Source organism: Triticum dicoccoides, chromosome 5B, assembly GCF_002162155.2.
Source record: "Triticum dicoccoides isolate Atlit2015 ecotype Zavitan chromosome 5B, WEW_v2.0, whole genome shotgun sequence".
Classification (NCBI taxonomy): domain Eukaryota; kingdom Viridiplantae; phylum Streptophyta; class Magnoliopsida; order Poales; family Poaceae; genus Triticum; species Triticum dicoccoides.
In genome coordinates, this window is record NC_041389.1 from 520,814,861 (window position 1) to 520,839,997 (window position 25,137).

The 25,137-nt window shown below is 44.0% G+C and overlaps 1 long non-coding RNA gene across 1 annotated transcript; it reads left to right on the forward strand.

Moving 5' to 3' along the window:
* The first annotated feature begins 19,808 nt into the window (after positions 1-19,808).
* Positions 19,809-21,517, forward strand: LOC119305961. Its single transcript, XR_005148811.1, has 3 exons — positions 19,809-20,049; positions 20,394-20,466; positions 21,273-21,517. It is a non-coding gene; the product is annotated as an uncharacterized LOC119305961 (long non-coding RNA).
* The last annotated feature ends 3,620 nt before the right edge of the window (positions 21,518-25,137 follow it).

Consider the following 25,137-nt stretch of genomic DNA (forward strand, 5'->3'; position numbering starts at 1 on the left):
GAGCTCGTCTTTTTTTTTGTCGCAGTTGCAAGTAAACCACCGAGATGCAACTCGGTCCAACATATTTTTATATTATGTTGCAAGTTTGCATCTTGTTGTTGTAATTTTCGCGTAAACTTTTTATCTCCCGGCGTTAGATGATGTATTCCGTGTCTCCTTGTTATGTTTTGTCTACTTGTCTCTAACTGAGGCGCAATCCATTTTTTGTTCTAGGTGCAAGTCCAACCACACACTGACATGCAATAGAGGTCCCATCTTTTTAAACTTTTGTTCTTTTCTCTTTTGTAGTCTTTTAAATCCATAATTTTTAAAATTTTATAAGTACTTTTTAAATTCACCATTTGGTTTATTTTTCGTCATTTCCTGCAAGCTCTACCTTCCGCCTCCCTTGTTGTTGTTTGTTTTATTGTGTATCCTATTGTGGCCTAGGCCTATTCGACTCCGCTTTTGTTGGCCCTCAACTCATAATTGGGGTCTGACCTTTTTTTGTCCTAGTTGCAAGTCCACCATCGACTTACAACTGAGACCCATTTTTTTTCTCCCATTTGCAAGTCCGCCCATGCCTCACAATTGGGGCCTGTCATTTTTTTGTCCTAGTTGCAAATCCACCCTCGACTCGCAACTGGGGCTCGGTCTTTTTTTTTTGTTCCAGTTGCAAGTCCGTCCTCGACTCGCAACTCGGGTCCGACATTTTTTCCGCCCAATTGCAAGTCCGCTCTCGACTCTGGGACCCGTACTTTTTTTATCTTAGTTGCAAGTCCATCTTCAACTCGCAACGGGGCCTGACTTTTTTTCTATTTGCAAGTCCACCCTCGACTCACAGTTAGGGACCGAACCTTTTTGAACCAGTTGCAACACCCGCCTTGACTTGTAACTCAGACCTGTCCCTTTTTTGTCCTAGTTGCAATCCATCCTTGAGTCGCAGCTGGGTCTGACCTTTTTTTCCTGGTTGCAATTGCACTCTTAACTCGCAACTGGGTCTCGATATTTTCTTGTCCTAATTGTAAGTCCACCCTCGACACACAACTGGGTCCGGCCTTTTCTTTCTAGTTGAAAGTCCAACTATGGCCAAATCATTTTTGTCCTAGTTGCAAGTCCACTCTCGACGCAAATGGGGCTAGACTTTTTTCCCCAAGTTGCAAGTACACCATCGACTCGCAACTGGGGCCCAACATTTTTTGTCTGAGTTGCAAGTCCACCCTCGACTCATAACTAGGGCGCAACTTTTTTTCTCCAAGTTGCAAGTGCGCCCTCAACTCGCAACTGGGGCCCAACCTTTTTTTATCCGAGTTGCAAGTCCACTCTCGACTCGCAACTAGGGTCCAACCTTTTTTGTCCAAGTTGCAAGTTCGTCATGGACTCGCAACTGGGGCCCAACCTTTTTTTTTCTGAGTTGCAAGTCCATGCTCGACTCGCAACTAGGGTCCAACCTTTTTTCTCTAAGTTGCAAGTTCGTCCTCGACTCGCAACTGGGGCCCAACATTTTTTTGTCCGAGTTGCAAGCCCACCCATTGACTCGCAACTACAGCTGAACTTTTTTCCGAGTTGCAAGTTCACCCTCGACTCGCAACTGGTGCCCAACATTTTTTAGTCCTAATTGCGAGTCCACCCTCGATTCGTAACTGGGGCCGACCTTTTACCCCAGTTGCAATTCCATCGTCGACTCACAACTGGGGTTCGACCCTTTCTAGTCCCAGCTGCAAGTCCACCCTTGACTCGCAATTTGGGTCCAACCATTTTTGTCCCCAGTCGCAAGTCCAAACTCGACTCGCAACCTGGGCCCGACCTTTTTTGTTCCCAATTGAGAGTCCATCCTCAACTTGCCATTGCCTAATTTCAAGTCCACCCTAGTCAGCGAACAAACTACAGATGAGCCGACCCAAGTAGTTAGGATACCTTTTTTGGTTTTGTTTCATTTTCTTCATGTTCTTTCTGCTTTTTATTTATCATGTTTCTTCATTTTTTTCATCTCCTTTTTATTTTTCTATTTTTCAAAAGTTGATCTCATTGTTTTTCATATTCTGATAATTTTTTGTTTGTTCATAATTTCACAAGTTTCAATACATGTTTCAAAATTGGTAAATTAGTTCATTTTTCTAAAAGTGTTCATGTTGGTCAATTTTTTAAAGCAACTCAAAATGTGTATTTTTTTTGTCTTGTTATTTATCTATTTTCTCTATTTTGTTTTTTCCTGTTCGCTTTTAGTTCAATGTATATAAAAAAGTTCACTTTTAGTTCATCGTATATTAAAAAGTTCATGTATATCATAAACAATGTTCAGTGTGAATTGGAAAAAAAAATTAGTGTGTAATCAGAAAATGATCACCATATATTAAAGCATTGTTCACCATATATTAGGACATTTTTGGTATTCGTTAACATTTTTTATAATTTGAAAAAACGTATGTAAATTCGTGAACATGTTTTTGAAATACTGAAAATTAATTATAAAATATAATAGTGAAAAACACAAAAACCAAAAGGCAAAAAATAAAATAAATCATTGGTTGCCTAGAAGCTAGCTATGGGTGATGTCCTTGTAAATGTATAATGATCAGAGGCAAAAGCTAACAAGTCGATTTAGCACTAGCGATCATTTTGTTTACAGGTTCCTTGTACGGGTAGCTATCAACCAGATTTTTTTTTACGAGGGGAGCTAGTGACCAGATTTGCGTATAGGCTGGTGACCAAGGGGGACGCACGACGAAGTAATTCTTAGTTTTGGGCTTTGACAAATTAAAATCAAACAAACAGGACAAACAAATAGGACAAAAAAACTTAGATGTGAGATATTATCTCACATCTAGATGTGACATAGACGGACCCATCATAAAATTATGGCACAACGATATGATGAGTGTTGTTTTAATGAATGTGATTTTTGTAATATATTTAGAATATTTCAAAGTATAAAAAAATCAAAAGCATAAAACTTGACCCCCCTCCCCCCAGAAAAATGAGGTTGTGGCTTGCCTCCCGTGCGCTGGGCTGGTCCAATATAGCACTCGCTTCGGGCGAGGCTGCCCTGCATCTCACTATAGGCTACTAGTAAATTGTACGTGCTTTGCACGCCATTCAAATATATATAAAAAGCATGGAAAAATACATTTGAATATGTATTATCTTTCCTAGAGTCGTATCGGACAAGATTCAACTTGGTTCTTACCTCTATAGAATTCAGATTGTTTCTTTTTATCAAAGTATCAGATAAGCATGTGAATAGATGCCTCTAGAACACATGAGATGGTTGAGTTGGGGGGTTCAATTAGAAGGCCACGCGGTAGAATCCTATGAGTTGAAAACTATATCCAACGAATGATAATGCTCGGATTTGCCTTCTCTTGACCGTTGGATGGGCATATCCAACGACCAGTATTTGAAACTATTGGCACATTATATAGTGGTATAGATTATTATTTTTGAGACAATCCCGCGAAGCTTTATTTAGACCAAAATGATGTTCATAGGTACAAAAAGAGAGATTACCGGGGTGCCCTAACCAAACATGGCGGCCCACCCCTAATTTTGAACAATGTTTCGCTAGATTGCGAGCCTTGAAATTCGAGCTCTTAAACTCATGCACAAAGCTACATCTACTAATAGAGGAGCTCTGATCTATTATTTCATGTAGGATCGCCCCATAGCTTGCCGGGTTCTTTTGCTTAATATCATCTACCACCGTCCTGCAATCCGAAGCTACATGTGCACTCTGTATGTTGAGATCTGCAGCAAGTGCCAGCGCTTCTCGAATAGCAAGAGCCTCAACAGTCGGAGGATCAAAAACTCCTTTCACCACTAATGCTGATGCACCCTGAAAAATCTCCTCCTGGTCACGACATATGGCTACTGCTATGCCGCGACTCCGGCTCTGGGGTACTGCAGCATCTACATTGAACCTCAAACCTCCTGACGCAATGTTCGAAGGGATATTAGCCATTGGTTCGGTCTGCATTGTCGCCTCTCTGGAGGCTTACTTCCTGTCTCCTCAAGTGTTTCAAGATCCCTCAGGTAGGCTGTAATAAACTGATGTGTTGCGTCTGGACTTTGAAAAATACCTTCCTTACGTCTCGCCTTCCATACCGACCAGAGAGTCACAACCAAACGCACAAACTCCCTCTGTGGCAGGTGATCATGCATTGCAAAGAGCCAATTCCGGGCATTCGTATCAGTGTTCATGCTGACTCGTTCAACCAACGAAACCTCTGACAGAGACCAGATACATCATGACATGGTGCAATCAAAAAGAGCATGCCTCCACGAGTTGACACAGCCGCACAACGCGCAGAGGTGCGTGGTCGCCATGTTGCGATGATGCAGGACATCCATAGATGGCATGGAATGTTGTGCAAGTCTCCATAAAAACACCCTCAGTTTTGCTGGGACTTTAATGTGCCAAAGATCCTTCCATGATTTGCCACTTGCGCTCAAATCTGATGCTCCTGCGTTTTCTTCTATCCAATTCTCTCTATGGAATTTTTTGTTCATGACCATCCAGTAGCATGATCTTACTCTGAATCTCCCGCTTCTCTCGGCCTCCCAGGCCCAAAAATCATCAATGACCCTGGTGCACAAAGGGATGGACATAATAGCGTCAGCATCAAATGGTATGAAATTTGCTCTTATCAGCTCTTCTCTCCATGTTGCTGTCGTTGCATCTATCAGTTCAGAGACAATCACCGGAGGGTTATCTGATATGGATGTTATGGTGCGCAACGGACCAGCCCTAGGTATCCAGTTTGTCTCCCAAATCTTTGTAGTACTTCCATCTCCGACTCGCCGGATTAGTCCTTGCCTTAATACGTCCCTTCCATCAATCACAGCTCGCCAAATTTTTGAGGGGCGATTCCCCAACTGTGCTTCCAGGAAACAACAAGTTGGGAAGTATGCAGCTTTTAGTATTCTTGCACTTAAAGAGTTCGGATCATCCAGAATCCTCCAAGCTTGACGGGCAACAAAGCAAGATTGAAAATTTCTATGTCTCTGAAACCCATACCTCCCATGTATTTTGGTTTAGTCATCACATCCCATGCTACCCATGTTGGCTTCCTCCTTCCTTGCTTGCTTCCCCACCAAAATTGCCTGATTATTGAGGTAATATTTTCACACAAACCTCGGGGTAACCTGAAACAGGCCATAGAGTAAACTGGGATGGCTTGGGCCACAGACTTGATAAGTACCTCCTTGCCTGATGCAGACAACAGTTTCTCCATCCACCCTCTGACTTTCTCACATACTCTGTCTCTCAAGTATTTGAACGTGCCCATTTTTGATTGACCCACATCAGTAGGCATCCCAAGGTACCTATCACTCAAAGACTCATTGTGCACGTTCAAAGTTTGTTTTATGTTATCCCTCATCACCTGAGGACAACCCTTGCTGAAAAAATGGATGACTTTTCATTATTTATCCGTTGCCCCGAAGCTTTGCAATAAATCTCCAACATGTTTGACATCGTCACAGCTCCCTCAACACTTGACTTAAAAAGCAGCAGGCTGTCGTCCGCGAAAAGGAGATGGTTCACAACCGGAGTTGTTGGTGCCACCTTGATCCCTTCCAGACTAGTCGACTCAGAACTTGATTTTAGTAGGCACGAAAGGCCCTCTGCTTCAATCAAGAAAAGGTAAGGAGAGATAGCATCTCCCTGTCGGATACCTCAAGTGGGTACGAATTGTTCTAATTTCTCACCATTAAAAAGAACTGAGAACTTAACTGACTGCACCATGTTCATTACTACCTGTATCCATGCTTGTGCAAAACCCAACTTCTCCATCATAGCCTTGAGATAAGGCCACTCCAAACGGTCATAAGCTTTCATCATGGCAAGCTTTAGGGCGCAGTAGCTGTTTGATTTGGCTTTGCTTCTCTTCATGAAGTGCAAACACTCATAAGCACAAATAATATTATCTGTGATTAACCTTCCCGGAACAAACGCTGACTGTTCTTCAGATATGATGTCAGGAAGGATTCTCTTTAGCCTGTTGGCAACCACTTTGGATGCAATTTTATAGATTACGTTACATAAGCTAATTGGATGAAATTGAGAGAGTTGGGTTGGATTCAAAACCTTTGGGATGAGTACCAAAACCGTATCGTTGACACATTCGGCTCCTTCCTCCCCTTTTACAATTCTCAACACCGCATTCGTCACCTCGTCCCCACAGATGTCCCAATGCCTTTGATAGAAATGTGCTGGAAAACCATCCGGTCCCGGTGCCTTTGTTGGAAACATCTGGAAGAGAGCAGTTTTTACCTCATCCTTTGTGTATGGTGCAAGTAACATGGCATTCATCTCCTCAGTTACTTTAGTTGGAACATTTGATAATACTTCTTCCATCCCTGATACTCCTTCTGACGTATATAAACTCTTGTAAAAATCCGTTACAAGAGATCTTAAGGCACCTGGTTCCTCTATCAACACTCCCAAAGAATCAGCAAGTGCCTTGATCATATTCCTCTTCCGTCGCCGGCTTGCTCGCAGATGGAAAAACCGGGTATTTCTATCTCCGGCCAAGAGCCACTCCAGCCTTGAGCGTTGCCTCCACATCAACTCTTCCCTATGATAAAGCTCAATGAGTTTCTCATTGATTTTCAGTTCAACATGGGATGGTGCAGACCTGGCTGGATCACTACGTAAACGGTCCAATTCATATTTCAAACTCTTTATTTCTTTCCTCACAGAGCCGAAAGTATTCCTGTTCCATGCCCCGAGCTCATTTGATATTCGCTTTAGCTTTGTCCGCAACTCATCCATGCTTTCTATCGGACCTCCCCCAGCCCAACTTGACGATATGGTCTCTGACCATGTTTCGTGGGTCTCCCACATTACTTCGTACTTAAAAATTTTCTTCTGATCTGGAGGACGGGTTCCATTGAAATTCAGCAAAATAGGACAGTGATCAGAAGTTGCCGCCGTCAGATGCCTAAGATGGGCATCCGGGTACCTCTCGCTCCATTCAGCAGTGGCTATTGCCCTATCCAGTCTTACCCGGGTATAACTCCCTCCGGCCACCTTCTTTTCATAAGTCCAGAAATGGCCTTGATAGCCAATGTCCATCAACATGCATACATCCACCGCATCCCGAAAACCCTGAATTTGTGCATTGCTCCTCTTCCCAACACCTTCTTGTTCATCTGGACGTAGCACCTCATTGAAATCCCCTATGCAAATCCACGGGAGGTTGCTCAAAGACCCAATTACTTTCATAACATCCCACGTTTGGTATCTTAGGTGTGTTTGTGCTTCACCATAAAACAAGGACATTCTCCATGGATCAGTGTTTGGTTCCTCCACCGAACAATCAATATGATACATCGAGTAACCCAGAATTTTGATCTTTATTGGATTATTCCAGAATATTCCTAAACCACCGCTCCTACCTTGACTAGTTACAGCATAGCCATTATCATAGCCGATGGTTCCTGCTAGACTTTCTACCCTTGTCCTTTCAATTTGTGTTTCAACAATACACAAAAGGGTAGGGGCAAACTCCTTCGCGATTTCGCGAAGCTCTCTAACTGTCGCAGCGTTGCCCGCGCCACGACAGTTCCAGTTTAAAACACTCATTGCGCCCAGCGGTGCTCCTCGCCGGAGCCCGCCGATGATGCTTCATTGTTGGTTGTTTTCTTTCCCATCTCTTCCTCAAACTCACTTGTCCCCTCACCCATCTCTGGCATTTCTCCCATGCCTATCTTGTTCGGCCTCTTCCGTTCCTTCCTCGGTGACACATACACCAGCGGAAGGGGAGGGACTTGGGGCTCTCTAGGCACCAGAACCATTGCTTTATCTTGATTTTCTTCAGTGTACACAGTTCCGGACGAGCTCGGTATATTATCCACCGATGTACGTTTGTTTGGCGTCTGAGTGTTTCTAGATTCCGGACTCACCAATCCATGCATTGTCAACTGCCCTGCTAACGGGTGCTTAGTAGCAGCCCCTGATTGCTCATCAGTAGCTTGGTTCTGTTGTGGACGTGCATTGAAACGCCAACTCTGGCTTGGATTGTACTGATCTCTTCCTCTTCCTCTTCCACCTGCCCAAGGTCCTCCTCTTCCTCTTTGAGATGCAAAACTTCCCCTTCCTGCCTGCTTGAACCTCACGTTATCAGCAGGAACAAACTCACCCCATTCAAACGTGGATTCATCATGTACTCCATCTCCGCATTCTTCATGCCAGTGCCCAAACTCACCCCAATTGAAAAAAAAGGTGGGTAACTTCTCATATTTCACCTGATACTTCACCCTCTCTTCTCCCTTCTTACCAGTAACAAAGCGCTTTATCTTGCTATTGATGTCTATCTTTACCTTTACTCTCACAAATTCTCCAAAGAAACCTGCAGGCAATTTCAGTTGCACCTCCTCCACCTCACCGATCCTGGACGCCAAACCTCTCACCGCTGGTTCAATCAAAAACTTATCTGGTAGGCGGTGAATCTGCGCCCACGCAGAGAGTTTGTCAAGTTTAAAGGAATCAGGGTTCTTGAATCCATCATACTCTTCCATCATCACAGCCTGGTCCCTGAACAGCCACGGGCCCTCATGCATCGCCTTCCTCCAATCACCCAGACACCCGAATTGCGCCGTGAACAAGTTACTCTTGATCTTCCTCCACTCAACTTTTTTAGCGGGGTTCCAGGCTGCCTGCATGTCTCCATACAGCGCGTTAGGGCTGAACGACTTTGGCGTGTGTACACGCGCAATGGCTAGCCACTTTGCCAGCTCCACCATGTGCGGCAGTTCCTCTTCGCAGATGAAATCGTCCTCCTCCTCCTCCTGCAGAGTCAGCCGTGCCAGTAGTTCCTCCGCGGTCTCCTTCCCGTATTTCCTCTGAGAGCCTGCGCTTTCTGCCATCGCGATCGGATCTGGAGCGAAGACATATGCGCGCTCAAGATCCACCACGATCGTGAACATGCCAATACGCGAACGGGCCTGAATAGTGGAAAACAGAGGCCCGTTGTGTCTATGAGAAGAGAAAGAAGGGGCCATGCTTCCGTTCTCTCTCGCCCAAGTCATCGCTACGTGCTCTAGTCGGCAGCTGGTAGTCACCGACCCGGGGAAGCAACAACATGATGTCGGCTTCTTTACAGTTGGCTACCTTCTTGATAGTACATGGATAATGAGAAATGCTCTTTGATTCCTAGGTGTATATACACCCTATATGTGAAAAATTAATAATAATAATTCAAAAATTCAAATGTCTTTTTGGAATAAGTTTGACTTTCTTTTGCACTAGTATGTAAATTTTTGCGAATAAAAAAGCCCTGTTGACTTCAGTTAAAAAAACAAATTTATTGCTGTATACAAGTCACTATTCACACTTTTTTGGCCTAATTTTTTTCTTTCTGAAGTCAACGTTTTTTTCTTGGTGGAAAATTTTAAGAGTATAATAAAAAGTCAAGTTTATTTTAAAAATATTTTAAGAATGTTTTACTATTTTTTCTCATATAGGGTTTATATACACCCATAAACCAAACATCCTCTTCCACGGATAATTGCATACTGTACTGCATATGTAGATAACGTCAACTGGACGACCCTCGCCGAAAATGCTAAATGGTGGCCGAGCTTCATGGAGGCGAATTTTATTAAAACTCAAAATTTGTACTTTCACGTTTCAAAAAATGAATACACATATACCGACACACATAATGTACATGTGTGCAAATTTGCATCACAGAATACATTGAAATGGGAGCTACATAAAAAACATGTGGCTTTTCAACACATGCATTGTTCATTCTGAAAGTCCATGATTTTTTACAGCTTGCAATTCAAGGTATTTCATCGTGAAATTTTACACACATACATATATTATTTTTTTCAGATCTTTTTTAAACCAAAGGTTCATTTAAAAAAAGGCCTCCCTGCCGCGCGGGCCTCCAAAATACCCTACCCTCACCTGCTTTGTGAAACTAATATGTACTAGTATAACGCCCGTGCGTTGCCACGGGCTCTTCAAAATTTATAATCAGTATCTTTCATTTATCATCCCCTCATATTGGATGATTATGGGGTGCTCTAATTAGAAACACAACAATCAAATATTAGGAAATTTCACCGAACGAACAACAACGAATAATACGATATCTATCAAACGAATAAAATAAGGTCATATTTTTGGTCCGTCATGCACTTCTGTTGAAAAATGCCTATCCCTTTTAGAATCAACCCACTGTTTGCTCGCCGCAAAAAAAATACATCTTTAAAGTGGGGAACCGATCGGTGCCAAAAAAAACTCAAACTCCTATCCAATCTCGACTTCGTGCTCTTTCACTTCCATTGATAAAGATGGGACGTCAAGGGTTTCATCATGATGACCTCGAGCAGCCGCCGACATCCCTCCCCATATCTACCCCTACCCCCTGCTGCCGCTTGCACTGTCCTTGCTCCTCAAGGGAGCTAGGGACACAATGTTCTCTACGATGGGCATGACCAGATCCACGAGGAGGCCACATTCTTCCATGGGAACCCAACCAAGCACACCACCCTCCGCAACCATCCAATCCCAGCCTAACAAAGTCAAGACCCGCCATCGATCCACAAATCAGGCTCGCCGCATCCAGGTTCACTGCAAGTCTGCGACGAGTCTGTAGTCGACATCTTGACTTTGGCTATCCCCACGGAAGAATCATCGGATCCTGCTTACTTTTACCATCACTTCGTCTCTTCCCAAGGCAGCGACACCACCCAGCCAATCACCACCACCGCTTGCGGCTTGCCTACATAAAATCATATGAGAAATCCCCACGGCGATGCTGTAAGATCACCTTGGCGACCTCGACAGTGACCGACTGGTCTAAGATCTAAGCTAGCCGCTCTTTGTAGAAACCAATAGAAGTAGGCATGTGACTCAGATTTGTTCTTTGGTGTGCATGCGTTTCTTGCTGCCCACCAGCTCTTGTCTACAACTCGCCTATATCTGTACCAGCTCTTGGTCTACAACTCGCCTATCTCCATGCTCGAGAATCTGGAGTGTAGTAGTTAAAAAAAGACCAACTTTATACTCATTTGATAATTCAACGTGCATGGGCATGCACCGGATGGAATTCACGCTCTATGTAAAATTTGGAGTGTAATGACCGTGGTTGATGAATGAAAGTCTTATTTCCGCAAAAAAAGAAGTTAAAGGTGAATATATTCCTCATGTGTAGAGTACAAACAGAGCATATAGTGGTGACCTAGTTTCTTTTGATTGAGGTGAATACATGCCAGTACTAAAATCTTCTAATTTCTTTTGATTGAATCCAAGTTGTCTCTTTTCTTTCGATTCAGCAAAGCTAGTTCGAATAAATAGGATTGTCTATATCTTAACTCCTTTGCCAATTAAGCTTCAAAATTGCAGTCTGATTCAGAAACAATCGAACGATTGTGTCGTTAACTCCAGGAGATTCTCGTTAGATCTTAGGAATGCTGCAAGCCATCATATCATATAAGAATAAGATCGACAATTGATATGGACAGATCTTACTACAATCATATTACTACTACTCGCACCCTGATATGGACAGATCATACAAGATCGAAGGTACGTAAGACAAGGTCCTCTAGATTACGAAAAACTGTTTGCTTCGCCTCATGTGAGACGGACCCCGAGCTATTCTTCAATGGCGCACCGCGCGCACATATTTGGCGGCGAAGTAACTCGTTATCCTAAGGACGTCCCCGTCAAGCCCGTCGACAGCGTCACCCTTTTCCATCTCCCCGGCTGGACCTCGCCGAGTTTCCACCGTCGACGGCCTGCCGCCGCCGCATTCTGCTGCACGAAGGAGATAAACGACGGTTTAGACGTGCACGGGTGCAGCACAGCAGATCGACCGACGGATCGGTTGACAACACGTACCGTCGCAGGCCGCGTGGCCGTGGTGGGGGCGGCGGCGCTCGAGGTGCCCCGCGCCTCGCATTCGCAGGGCGAGACGGCGCTCGTGGCGCTGGTGCCGATCTCCTCCTCCGGACGAACGAGGAGCCAGCCGTCCAAGCTGGGCGAGGCAGCCAACGGCGGCCTGCAGCGCTGCCGGCTCGACTCCTTGCAGTAGGCGATCGCGCTCGCGACGGCCTCCTCCCTCGCCTGGGCGGTGCCTTCCTCGCCGGCGGCGACCCTCCCGTCCGGCTTCGTCGCCCGGCCCTTCCGTCTCCCGCGCCCGTCTGGCCGCTCGTCCGCATCACCGGCGCGCTGCAGATTTCTGGCGAACCTGCGCAGGCACCGCCTTAGCGCGTGGCCCTTCCGTGCGGCCGTGTCACCGCCCTCCCTCACCGGTGAGCGCGCGCTATTCGACGAGCTGCTTCGGGCGCCGAGCAAGGAGGAGGAGGTGGACGACCTCGACGCCGGGGAGGAGCCCGGGTCGGAGGCCACCTTAGCGTCGCCAGGGCCGAACGCCGGCGACGAGGAGCTGCCCTTCTCAACGCTCGAAGCGCCGTCCGTGGTCGCTGCCGTCGCCACGGCCGGCGCCATCGCCGCCCACACGGCACACGGGAACATCCACGCCATGACGACCTGGAAGAAATGCATGGTGATCAGGAGCACTGGGGTTTGCTTGCAGGCCCTTGTGCACGTAGTACGTCCTTGTATATATATACACGTCGCGATTGCGACCGCGTTCGCCTCCGACTCCGGCGGTGGTTGCAGGGGGGGGGGGGCACGGCGGCGTCTGCCGGCGCGTGATTTCCGAAATCCGAGATGCCACAGCGAGATTCCCAAAATCCTGTGGCTAATCTATGGAATACTCCGGCGGTTCCTTCCATATACGGAGGGAGTACTAATTAATGCACGGTTTAATTACTCGATCGCTGATTTATCGGATGAGCTAGTAATGCGGACGGATCGCTGATTTATTACCATATTCGATATTTCCCGAGTTATGGCCTTACCATACCTGGATTGATAACCTTTGGGGTAATTTACATTTATTACCATATAATTACCATATTCAAATTTTCCTGAGTTATGACCTTACCATACCTGGATTGATTTATTACTATACGTGGATTAATTATGATTGATTACCATAAATACGTTGGGTATTGCCGGTCAGACGAGAAAAGAGAAAAACCGGTGGGAGGGGCTGGTGGGAGGTGGGACGAAGAAAAACCGGTTGAAAATAAACCGGTTGAAAGTGGGGGGGACTATTCAACCAATTCGTCCATTAGAAGTAGAGATAATAGACATTTTTTGCAGGGTGGGGCGTTGCAGAGGCCGGGCTCCATGGAGCCCGTTTTGAAAAAATTTTCAAAATATTATAAAAGTTTCAAAAAATGTCATTTTTTTATATGAATACATGCATCTTCTTCAAGTATGTACAAAGTTTCACCAAGTAATTCGATTATTTGCATGCTACACAAAAAATATCTGGCCCAAAGACAACAAAGAAAAACCCATTTTAATCTATGTATTTATCTTTTTGTGTACGTTACATATGAAAATATATGTTCATGAAATTTATACTTGTATACTACAAATATACATCTATGTATATACTATTCTCCAGATTTTTTCACTGTGTGAAAATAGTATTTTTTTTCTGAAAAATAAATAAAGAGCCCTATGGAGCTCGGCCTTTGTATGCACTTTCCGTTTTCCTGCAAGCATATACTTGTAACAGTAATTATTTCATCACATTTTCCAAAATGTTGGGAGTGAATTAAACCCCATATCTTTTTGTTGCAGGGAATTAAACCCCAGATCTGGTTGCACAATCGGGTTTGCTTTCCTAGAATCGGCGTTGAACGTGGGCCGCCAACCATGAGTAAAGGCGGCAACAAGGTTGGGCGGCAAGAGGCCACCGTAGGTTTGTTTTTCCTCTTTGCAATTGCTTGAAATTTATTCACACGTGTTTATTTAGAAAATGAATATCGTTCCAAGATTCGTGCACCTCTCTTATCTTTCTTTATCTTTCTCGAGCAGCTTCATTATATCCTGATTGAGTAAAATGCATCCGCGGTCATCGAACTTGTGTCGAAAGGTCACTTTGGTTATTGTACTTAAGAATACGGTCAATACGATCACTATATACGACTTGAGGTGATTATACGGTCATTGCCTCATCGTATAGCTCCGTATTTTGCCCTGTTGACTGGTCAAACATCACATCACTCTCTCTCTCTCTACCTATGTGGGACCCACCTGTCATTGTTTTTAAAGAAAAAAACACCACGTCGCATGAGAATCAAACCAGGGATCTCTGCTGAAGCCCACGTACTCTAACCACTATGCCCACAGAAGTTTGTGTTAAATCTATGGAGCATTATGAATATTTAATTAACACGCACAAAACACACTTACACAGTTACACGCATGCACGCAACACTTTTGAACCCTTGCCGTGCTCATCATGGTGTCCACGTTGTGGAGCTAAGACCTGTGCGGCTGTACGTACGTGCATGCCGGTGAATGGGAACATGTCAGCGTTCAAGCGAGGACAATGGGCTGAGCTGCTTGTGCCCCAGACGTTGGAGAGTCCATGTCCGGCTGACTCGCGTGTGGCCATCAACTGATACGGTCCTGTGGCCATCAACTCGGCGTGACTCGCGTGTCCTCGTATTGTCTCGGGTGCGTGTGCTTCGAGCGATCAGATCGATCAGCCGGCGGCATGTTGTTACATATACGTGCCTGTGCTACCTAGCCTAGGAAAATGGATCGAGCAGCTAGCTAGGCTTCTTCCTTTGTACGTGTAACTGTCGCCGTCTACGTCTCAACGGAACCGATTTAGCTCAGAAATTACTCGAGCTAGCCTCATACGCGTGTATAGATGAAAAGCACTCGGCTATATCGCCGTTGAGGTAAGTACCTGCGCGGCTGCGACAACAGCGGCAACGGTGGCCGGGCTCATCTAAGTGCAGGTGGCGATGGCGTGAGCGGAGCTGCGAATCCTCGGATGATGCGCCCGTCGGTGAAGACAGCGAACGCCCGATATCTATATCTATACTATTATATAGTGTACCAGTTTTGAAATTTTGAATCTCATGACCAGGAAGCAACCTGAACCATTGATAGGGTCCATCCAATGGTTGGAAATGCTCGGATTCGCTGCTACAGTTCTACCTACAGTACCAGCGTAGCTAATGTTGTTCTCCGGAACCATCCATAGATAATTAGTACCAGCCAAGCTACTGTTGTTCTCTAGAACCATCCACATATGTCAATGCTGGAAAAATCCACATGCTTGTTGCTGATGTCGTCCATTCGCGCATGTAGCTGGCTGTCTCAGCCGCCTTGGCAATCGATCCATAAGCATCGGTAGCGCACACACTAATCGCGTCATGGCAGAAGGATTTGGGACGGAGTTTTGAGTTGGATGTTGCGCAATGCACCAATCACGCGAGGGAAGCCAATGCGTGCATTTGCACGTACATGTATACTAGTATTACTATGTATATATATTTGTGTAACAGACGTACATACTAGAGGTATAACAATGGCCCCGTGGCTGAGTCTTTTTTTTTTTGAGCCGGTGGCTGAGTCTTGAGTCTTGAGTATAAGGATTGTTGTCTTTTTTGTTATGGGAAAGGAACACTGAAGGGAACTGAGCGGCCGTGAAGAAAGTCGGGAGCAGGGATCGTAGCATGCAGCCCCGTCCAGCAAGCGCTCGATAGCACGCATGCATGCACACATGCGGCGGTACCAGCCTAAGAAAAATTGTTGCTGTGTGCTGTCCACAGATCGATCCAGAGGTCAACTGACAAGTGGGACCCTCATAGGATAGAGAGAGGGTGTTGTGATGTTTGACCAGCCAACAGAGCAAAATACGGAGCTGTACAGTGAGGCAGTGACCGTATAATCATCCCAAGTCGTATATAGTGACCGTATTGATCGTATTCTTAAATACAATGATCAAAGTGAGCTTTCGACACAAGTTCGATGACCACGAATGCATTTTACTCATCCTGATTTCTCACCTTCCACTTGACGACATGTCATCTTCATTAATCAGCACCGCAGATAGCTCCACCAATTCCCCTTTTGGCTTTTAAAATTGATTGATTCCACCTTGCAAAGTCACAATATTGCCAACCGCGTAGGCATCGTCTTTTTAACTCTCTAAATACCATACCTATTTTCACACGTTAATCATGTGCAGAGAATAACTTGACAATCTTCATATACTCCTTTCATCCCAAAATAAGTGTATCAACTTTATGTTAACTTTAATACAAAATTGCATCAAGGTTGAGACATTTATTTTGGGACGGAGGGAGTATATACCTGAGAATCCATGAGAATGGTGATATATAATGGAATGGTTTCAGTCCTCCAGCGTGAACCGACATTTTGGCATCTTGAACAAATCAACTCTTCCCTCGAAAACTACAGAGAAACAGATGCTCATCCCATCCGGTGGATCAAGTGAGTGTGCCACAAATAATTTGCCTAGATCATGTGAAGAAGAAGCAAAAATACCTGTCGGCAGCTATTTTTACATTATAAAATGCACGCGCATGCAAATATCACGGCTATGCATACATCTAGCTGGCCCACGGCTATGCATACAAATAATATATGTATGTCAACTGCTCTCTCCGTTCCTAAATATTTATTTTTTTAGAGATTTTAAATGTACTATCACATACGGATGTATATAGACATATTTTAGAGTGTAGATTCACTCATTTTGCTCCGTATGTAGTCACTTGTTAAAATCTCTAAAAAGACAAATATTTAGGAACGGAGGGAGTAGATGGTAGACCCTGACTTAGTCAATTCCATCCAGCAAGTTGCTAGTGCTTTTTCCTGCCCTACGGCACTTCCCAAACAAGTCACTTGCCCTCCAAATAACCTTTCCGTTCCGTTAAAGTCACAGCCATCCATCTCCTATAAGCTATCCCTCGCTAGCACTATAGCTGCCACACAACAACACCACACACATACACACACTGCAACATTCATTCAGATCGACCGCCCTCGTCGTGGCAACAATGGCTCGGGCACTGGTAGGCTGGTGCTGCTTCCTGGTGGCGGCACTTGCGCTAGGCGTCACGGGACAGCGTCCTCCCTACACCCCTCCTCCTTCCCGCCACACCCCCCCTCCGCAGTCCCAGGTCCGAGGTCCCCTCCTACGCCAACGGCCAGCCCTTCAGCGTCGACTACAACAAGCCCAACCGCATCTTCACCTGCGAAGACGAGTGGGGCCAGACCTGCGTCACGCAATGCTCGGACCACTGCCCCAAGTCCTGCACCTGGTCATGCAGCTACTGCGAGACCTCCTGCAGTACGTCCAGTATATATTCATATGTCTATCAATGTTTTTTTTTCTTCTGAAAAGGAGGTTAAAATCCCTACCTCTGCATCAATCGATGCATGCGGTCATTTTTATTTATTATTCCACCAAGGTCTAACAAGAATATACATCAAGCCACCCGAAGCCACTACTCACATCTACAAAACTCGATAATGTGGAGTGCGCTCACTCCCCATATCTAAACCGGCCTAATCACAGCAGCTGCTAGCATTTCATCGACCAACTTTTCAATGGTTGCCGATCCATCCACATAACGTATCGGAACGAACAACCGGTGCAGCAGACCTAAAGCGTACACCACATGCACACGTTTTAGACACCGCCATCATCTACGGACCGCTTACCCATCTTCAGGAGAGAGATCCGCATCATCCTTGCCAGTACGTCCATCCGTCGATGCCACCACGGTGCCCAACGGCGCCACCACCCCGCGCTCGTCCATCCAGACGCGGAGATTCTGAAAGATCTGTCGTGCGTAGCACCTGTCGGCCAGCCATGATTTGACATCTCCCCCGAAGCTCCGTGCAAGACGAAGCCGCTCCACCTGCTGCCTCTGTCTTCTAGTGCTGCTCCACAAACAATGCTCCCAAGAGAGAAACCACACCGCAGTACCGCAATCGTCCGATCTGGAAGACCACCCGGAGCAGCACGAGTGGGTTGACAGTCATTAGATAATAATAAGAATAAGAATTCGAATCTTAATAAAAGGAAGGGTTCGAATAGCATCTACTAATATTACCGAAAACTTTGTGAAAATACTTCTACGAGAAGGTTTTATTGAAAACGTTCGAAAACCATAGGGAAAGTAACAAATCTTTCTTGGCACGTCACTACAAGGATACCCCTATAAAGCAACATATATTGTACAACATTTTGATTATATGTTGTAAAATTCACAATAGATACACATATAATAACCATTGTAGGATATGCGTTGTAGACTTGTAGCTCGTGACCCACGTACTAGATTGCAACCGGCCACAACTAAGTAAAGCCCAAATGCACTAACCTAGACCAGCCCAAGTTGGCTTTCACGATTAGGTCATTCCTTGTCCCCAGGGTCACCTATTCCTCTCGAGCCTCCCACGCCGGCCGCCGCCCCTCGTCACCGCTCCCCCGCGAGCAACTCCTTTGCACGGCTGCGACCTACCTGCATCCTGACGCGCCGCCCCTCACCACCCCCTGCGATCCTCCGTCCTGGCGCGCCGCACCTCGCCACAACCCTGCGATCCTCCGTCCTGGCGCTCCGCACCTCGCCACAACCCTGCGATCCTCCGTCCCGGCGCGCCGTCGCTCGTCACCACTCCCCTGCTGCCCTGCATACCGGCGCGCCGCCCCTCGTCATGGCACTCCTGCGACCAACGGCGAATCTAAGGTACGGCCATGTACTGCCCACCAAGTTTTCCCTCAAACCCAAGCCAATCTCATGTACCAACGGCGCATGTTCTTAGCGCGCGATCCGTCCTTGCCGTCATCCAATTCGCAGCTGCTGCCGATGTAACCAGCGGGCCACGCCCAAAATACCTGCCTCACAAATCTACTTTGCTAAATTGACCATCTACCTCCACAGTACTATGCATGTAAACGGCGTCCGAATTGACATGACGAGTCAGAGAGGAAAGCAGGGCAGGACCTGAGCACGCTTACTAATAGGACTGGATGGATACTGCTGCGGTGCTGCCACAGATTTCATTCTAGGTATGACTACATCTATTTTTTCTTTGTAAAAGAAAGAAGATCAGGCTCTTCAACTGTTCATTAACGCACGATTAAGCTCGCAAAGTAGCACCCAATCTCAATATTTACTCGTCCACTTATTAATATTACATGCAAGGTAATGATCGGGCCTCTCTATACTATGCAAATTGATATGCTTGAACAGCAACAAAGTGCAGCAATTAATTTAACATAACATATATTAACTACAAACATATAAGAGATTGTAAATCAAGTTGACTATCATGCACTATATACAAGACTTATACTATTGTACGTATTAACTTAGTCTGCATGGCTTGCAGTGCACTTGCTGCAACCAGAGTATGTATATGGTTTCTTCTGTATTGCCATGTTGGCTTTGAAACTGAGCAGAATTATTTAATTTGCTTATTAATATTAGTTATTTATTTATATTTTGCAGATTGGTGCTTCTTTTCCTTTTCTAAAATAAAAGTTGATCTTTGAGTTATGTTAGTCAAATATGATTATTATGCCAGACTATATCATCAGCAAGGTGTTTTTAGTACCAAATGATGAATATTTCAACCATTATTTGGCGGTAATTTAGATGCTTTCCCTTACTTTCCAAAAATAATATAGGTGCTTCTGTTACAATTGGGAGTTGATGTATTGTTATCTCAGTATGGTGGCCAATACAAATTATATTCTATATTCATATGCACTTTCAGACCAGATAAAGCGTAATTGTATTATCTTTTGACTCTCTTCGTGGTAACATGGTATCTCGATGTATCCTCTTAAAAAAATCATGAGAAATATTTTAATATTAGAAGTTTGCCTTTTCAACTAAAAAAGGATATTAGTATTTGTGGGTATCATGAGTTCAGGATACGGTGCTCCTATAGACGCATTTTTTGGGGTACTATTCCGCATTAAAAGTCAGGAACGTGTTCTATTTTGCCTATTGTATGTATGAATGATGGAAAGACCAAACGGTTTTGTTTTGCAAATTCCATACGGGAAGGGAAAGAACAAACTATATAAAAGGATTAACCTGTGATGTACTACTACTTTTCAGTACTATGTACTCATGAAATACACTCCAAGGAAACAAGCGCCTACAAGTTGTCCCTCTAAAATTAAGGTACTCCTGTAGCCATTCCACGATAAATTAGTTACTCTTTTAGCAATTTCAATATAAATTTGTTGGTTTTGCCCAATAAGATGTTCCTAGAAAGCTAGAACAGTTCACACACTATCGATTTGCAACCATGCTTTTTTGGGTCCAGAGTTTCAACTCTCACTTTTGTTCGTTGCCCACAAAATATTTACTCATCATTATTTGTGCCATTTGTAATATTTATGTCACTATGCATCACAAAAAACATATGTTATATTGTATTTGCAGCACGCAAATTATCATGGTTTGTTTTCAGTTTAAAAGAAAACAAGTGTTTACTTGAGCTAATTAGCACGTGTACCAGTTAGGTATGTGGCATGCAAGCAGAGGAGAGGATGAACTTGAGAATTACCAATTCGGCCTCATATTTGATCTGATAAGGTAAGTTTCTTCATAGCTTTTGTCCCTGGATGTGAAACTATATGTGCCATCAAGCATACTTTTATTTTCTATGGTCATATCGATGCTTTAAAACTTAGGCCTAATATATTGCAAATTCTAAAGACATACGAATATTCTTGCGTATGGTCTGTAAATCTAAGAAATTTCGCACCAATCCTTTTTGGTGTCTTCTCCTAACCACATCAGACCAAGGCCACCGTCATGAGAATAAGTGTGCATTGTACAAGGCTTCTGTTGAAGCTAACTATTGATGTCATATTGAAGCTAACTATTTTGGATCACCATAGTAGTTATTCCCAGCTAACAATGTGAAACACAAAATGTTAGTCTGTGCATGGGTTCATGACTAGTATGAAAAGTAGAATCACCTTACTAGCCTTTTTACAATGTTTGAAGAAAATTCTGCCTGCTATGTAGCAAAGGCTGGGAGGTTGATCCTTGCATTGTTGAAGAACGATATAATTGTCAATTATATTGTACGACGATAGGGATTAAATCGCAAATCCGATATTCATATGCTAAGATTATGCAATTCATTCATGGTTACATCGGCAATAATATTTGTTATTTTTATGAAGTGTGCAATGTATATAGAATTCAAAAAATTACTAATGTGATTTCCTAGAGAAAGTAAATATTACTCAGCTTTTGTAGATGAATTTCTGGATCGAGTTTGCATACAGAGATATATCAGCATATACAATGACTAATATTCTGTCTCTACAACTACTTGCATATGTTAATGCACTGTGTGTTAACAGTTCATTTTGATTTTTTGTTTGTAGATGCAAAAAATAAATGGATGATTATATGGGTGTGTGAAGATCATGATGCTCCTGTCCATGATGATGATGATGATGATGATGATGATGGATGCTTTTATTGTTCGTTAAGTTGTAGGGATGTTCATTTTGGGTGATGGGTGATGTTCCTCAGTTAAGTTTTAGATAAGTTGTAGGGATGTTGATGGATACTTTCGGTTGAACTTTCGATGTGTCGAAAATATTTAGATTATGCATCAGATTGGGATGATGTTCCTCTTGTAATATCCAATATTGTAACCCACAATTTTATCAAATATATGATTTCTTCATTATATGTGAGTAATATTCTCTTAGTTTTTCTTCACTTGAAATACACATCTATCGCCTACGTGGAGCATTAATTTAGTTGCTGGCAATATATATAAAATAATAATATATTTCACATTATATATGTACAACACTTGAACCGTTGCGATTTTTTTGTTGACAAGCAATGAGATTTTGATGACTACATTAATCACCAACGTATAAAACATGTTGCACAAGTCAGTTCTATGTGTTGCATTTTTGCAACGGTACCTTTTACCAACGCCGGTATAAGCATTGCATTACACACTAGCAACACTGGATAAGGCAACGCACCCCAAACCGTTGGTAAATACACTAACATCGCATATATGGCCTTCTAGATACGGAAAAAAGCGTTGCTATAGTGGGGGTCATGTTGTAGTGTAATGAACCGGTTCACCGAAATGAGTTTCATATACTAGTACATGCTAAATTTGTTATATGTCTGCTTGTTTCTTCTTTTAGAATGCTGACAGAATATTGGGGAAGAGTGCCTTATTAAGCAATGGTAGAGGAAGTAATGCAGATAAGGTTCAGGATAGTGACACATCCTTGTTGGTCTCCAACCAAGCTGATAAAACAGCTAAGGAAGACTATCTTGAAGACAGCGAGACAACCCCAAAGTCCTGTCTTGGTTTAGTGTTTGAGTTACTGGCCACTACCACTTGCACAAGCTATTCAAACTCACTGTCTGAATCAGTTCAGTTTCTTGGGTCTCAACTACAAGCTGAAAGACATCGATCAGCTGTGCTACGACAAGAAGCGGAAGGACTGCGTAAGTCCCTGGTGCATTCAGATGCACACTTTCTGGTGCAACAGCAAGCGTTGGAGGATTTTAGCGCCAAACAGGACAAAGCTAATCAGCTTGCTAAGCTTATTGCCAGCATGGTGGATACCCAGGATAACATTTCTTGAGCTCTTCTGAAGTTGTTTCAGTTATGCTCTTGTTTTGCTGCCGTGTTTATTTGCACTGGTGGCCAATTTTGACGGCCAAGTGTATGTAATATGCTGCTTTGTTCCCTATATTTGCACTGGTGGTGAACTTTGATGCCCAGTGGATGTAATATGTGTAATAGCGGTAATAGGCTAGCCTTAATTGCTTGCTTATTTATTTCCTTATTGTCTTGTTTACTTGTTTGCTTGTAGTCACTGCAGTTCTTTTTTTGTGTTTTTCTAGTGGCCACAATAGCCAATTTTTGGTAACTAGGCCAAAATAATCATGGCAACACACGGACTGTTGTAACCATGGGCCTCCTGCAGGCCGTATGATCCATGGGCCTTCGTTCGGCTGTAGGAGCATTGGCCTTCTATACGGGCCGTAGGATCCATCTGCCTTCTATATGGGCCTTAGGGATCAATGGGCCTTCTACGGGCCGTAGGGTCCATGGGCCTTCTATGGGCCGTACTATCCATGGGCCTCATACGGCCCGTAGGATCCATGGGCCTTCTACGGGGCGTATCATCATTTCACCAATCATGGGTCGTACTATTCATGGACCATAACGGGCCGTTAATAGGCCGTATTTGATAACTCTATGAAAACAGCCCAACGGGTTTTTTTGACATGAAAACGGCCCAACGTATTAACGGTCCGCAAATGGCCCGACTATAATGACGGGCTGAATTTGGCCCACAAGCAGAAAATGACAGTAACGGGCCGTATGTAACCGAATGCTGCAAATGAGACCAAGAATCAATGGGCCCTGAGAAGGCCGAAAGATAACTTGGGCTGGAAACGGCCCAATGGAATAACGGGCCGTTAATGGGTATAAAGTGATACACTGTTCATTACGGGCCAGTTTCACCACGGACCGTTAATGGGCCAAGAGTTACAAAGGTCCTCATATGGGCCGAAAGAAGTCATGGGCCACACACGGGCCGGAAGTTAAAACGGGTTGAATCATATTGGACGGCCCAAATGACGCTACTGGGCCTAATTCGGATAGGGCGTAACGGGCCCTGGGTTAGCGGGCTGTAAATGGGCTATATGCGAACAGGCTGTTAACAGGCTTTCCGTGGGCCGGCCTGCCACCTTTTGACCAAGTCAAACGGGCCGGCCTTTTCACCGGAATGGGCCTTTGTTGGGCCGTGCCACGTGTCGCCGTATCATAGGCGCCTTCGGTCCAATGAGCGGATGACATCTGTCCCAACGGTGAGCCGACACGTGTTTCCTCCAACCAATGATGATTTTACACGTGGAAAATCCCCATTGGTCGGGGCTGTTAATGGGTTATCGGATCCAAAAACCCGACCCGATAACTTAACGGCGTTCCGTTACGGTGGATGCCACGTGTCGGTCACCCTTAACGAAAGCAGTTCTGTGACGCGCGATTTATCGTCATGGAAGTGGACACTTCCGTGATGATAATTTTGGTAATGTCATGGAACACTTCTACGACAGCACAGGTATGACTATCTTGATTCTGTCATAAATTTGTCATGGATGTACATGCATGACAAAAAACGCGACCTACTGTGACAAACACGTATCATCACGGAAGTGTATTTTTTTGTAGTGGATTTCACATATAAATATACTATCCTAGACATCTTTTATAATTGTGAGCACTCATTAAGTATGACATGCTAAAGAGTTGATATTGGACAAGGAAGACAATGTAATGGGTTATGTTTTCTCACATTTCAGTTAAAGTATATTGTCATGGATCATTCAAACATGTTGAGCTTGCCTTTCCCCCTCATGCTAGCCAAATTCCTTGCACCAAGTAGAGATACTACTCGTGCTTCCAAATACCCTTAAACCCAGTTTTGCCATGAGAGTCCACCATACCTACCTATGGATTGAGTAGGATCCTTCAAGTAAGTTGTCATCGGTGCAAACAATAAAAATTGCTCTCTAAATATGTATGATCTATTAGTGTAAAGAAAATAAGCTTTATACGATCTTGTTATGGAAGCAATAAAAGCGACGGACTGCATAATAAAGGTCCATATACAAGTGGCAATATAAAGTGACATTTTTTACATTAAGATTTTGTGCATCCAACCATAAAAGCGCATGACAACCTCTGCTTCCCTCTGCGAAGGGCCTATCTTTTATTTTATGTCTTTTATTTTATGCAAGAGTCAAGGTGATTTTCACCTATCTCTTTTTAATCTTATCCTTTGACAAGCACCTCGTGTTGGAAAGATACTGATATACATATATATATATATATATATATATATATATATATATATATATATATATATATATATATATATCCAATTGGATGTAAGTTAGCATGAACTATTATTGTTGACATCACTAAAAGGTGAATACGTTGGGAGGCAACACTATAAGCCCCTATCTTTCACAGTGTCCGATTAAAACTCCATAACCATAAGTATCGCGTGAGTGTTAGCAATTATAGAAAACTATATTATAGTTGACAATATGATAATTTCTATTCGAAAAGTTTCCGAATTAGGAGGAATTTGGCAGCCATGCCATTGGTGACCTTCAAATGAGTTGTTCCATGCATTATGCTTATCTTGCCAAGAACAAAAGAATTGCTTACTCTGCATCATGTTAGAA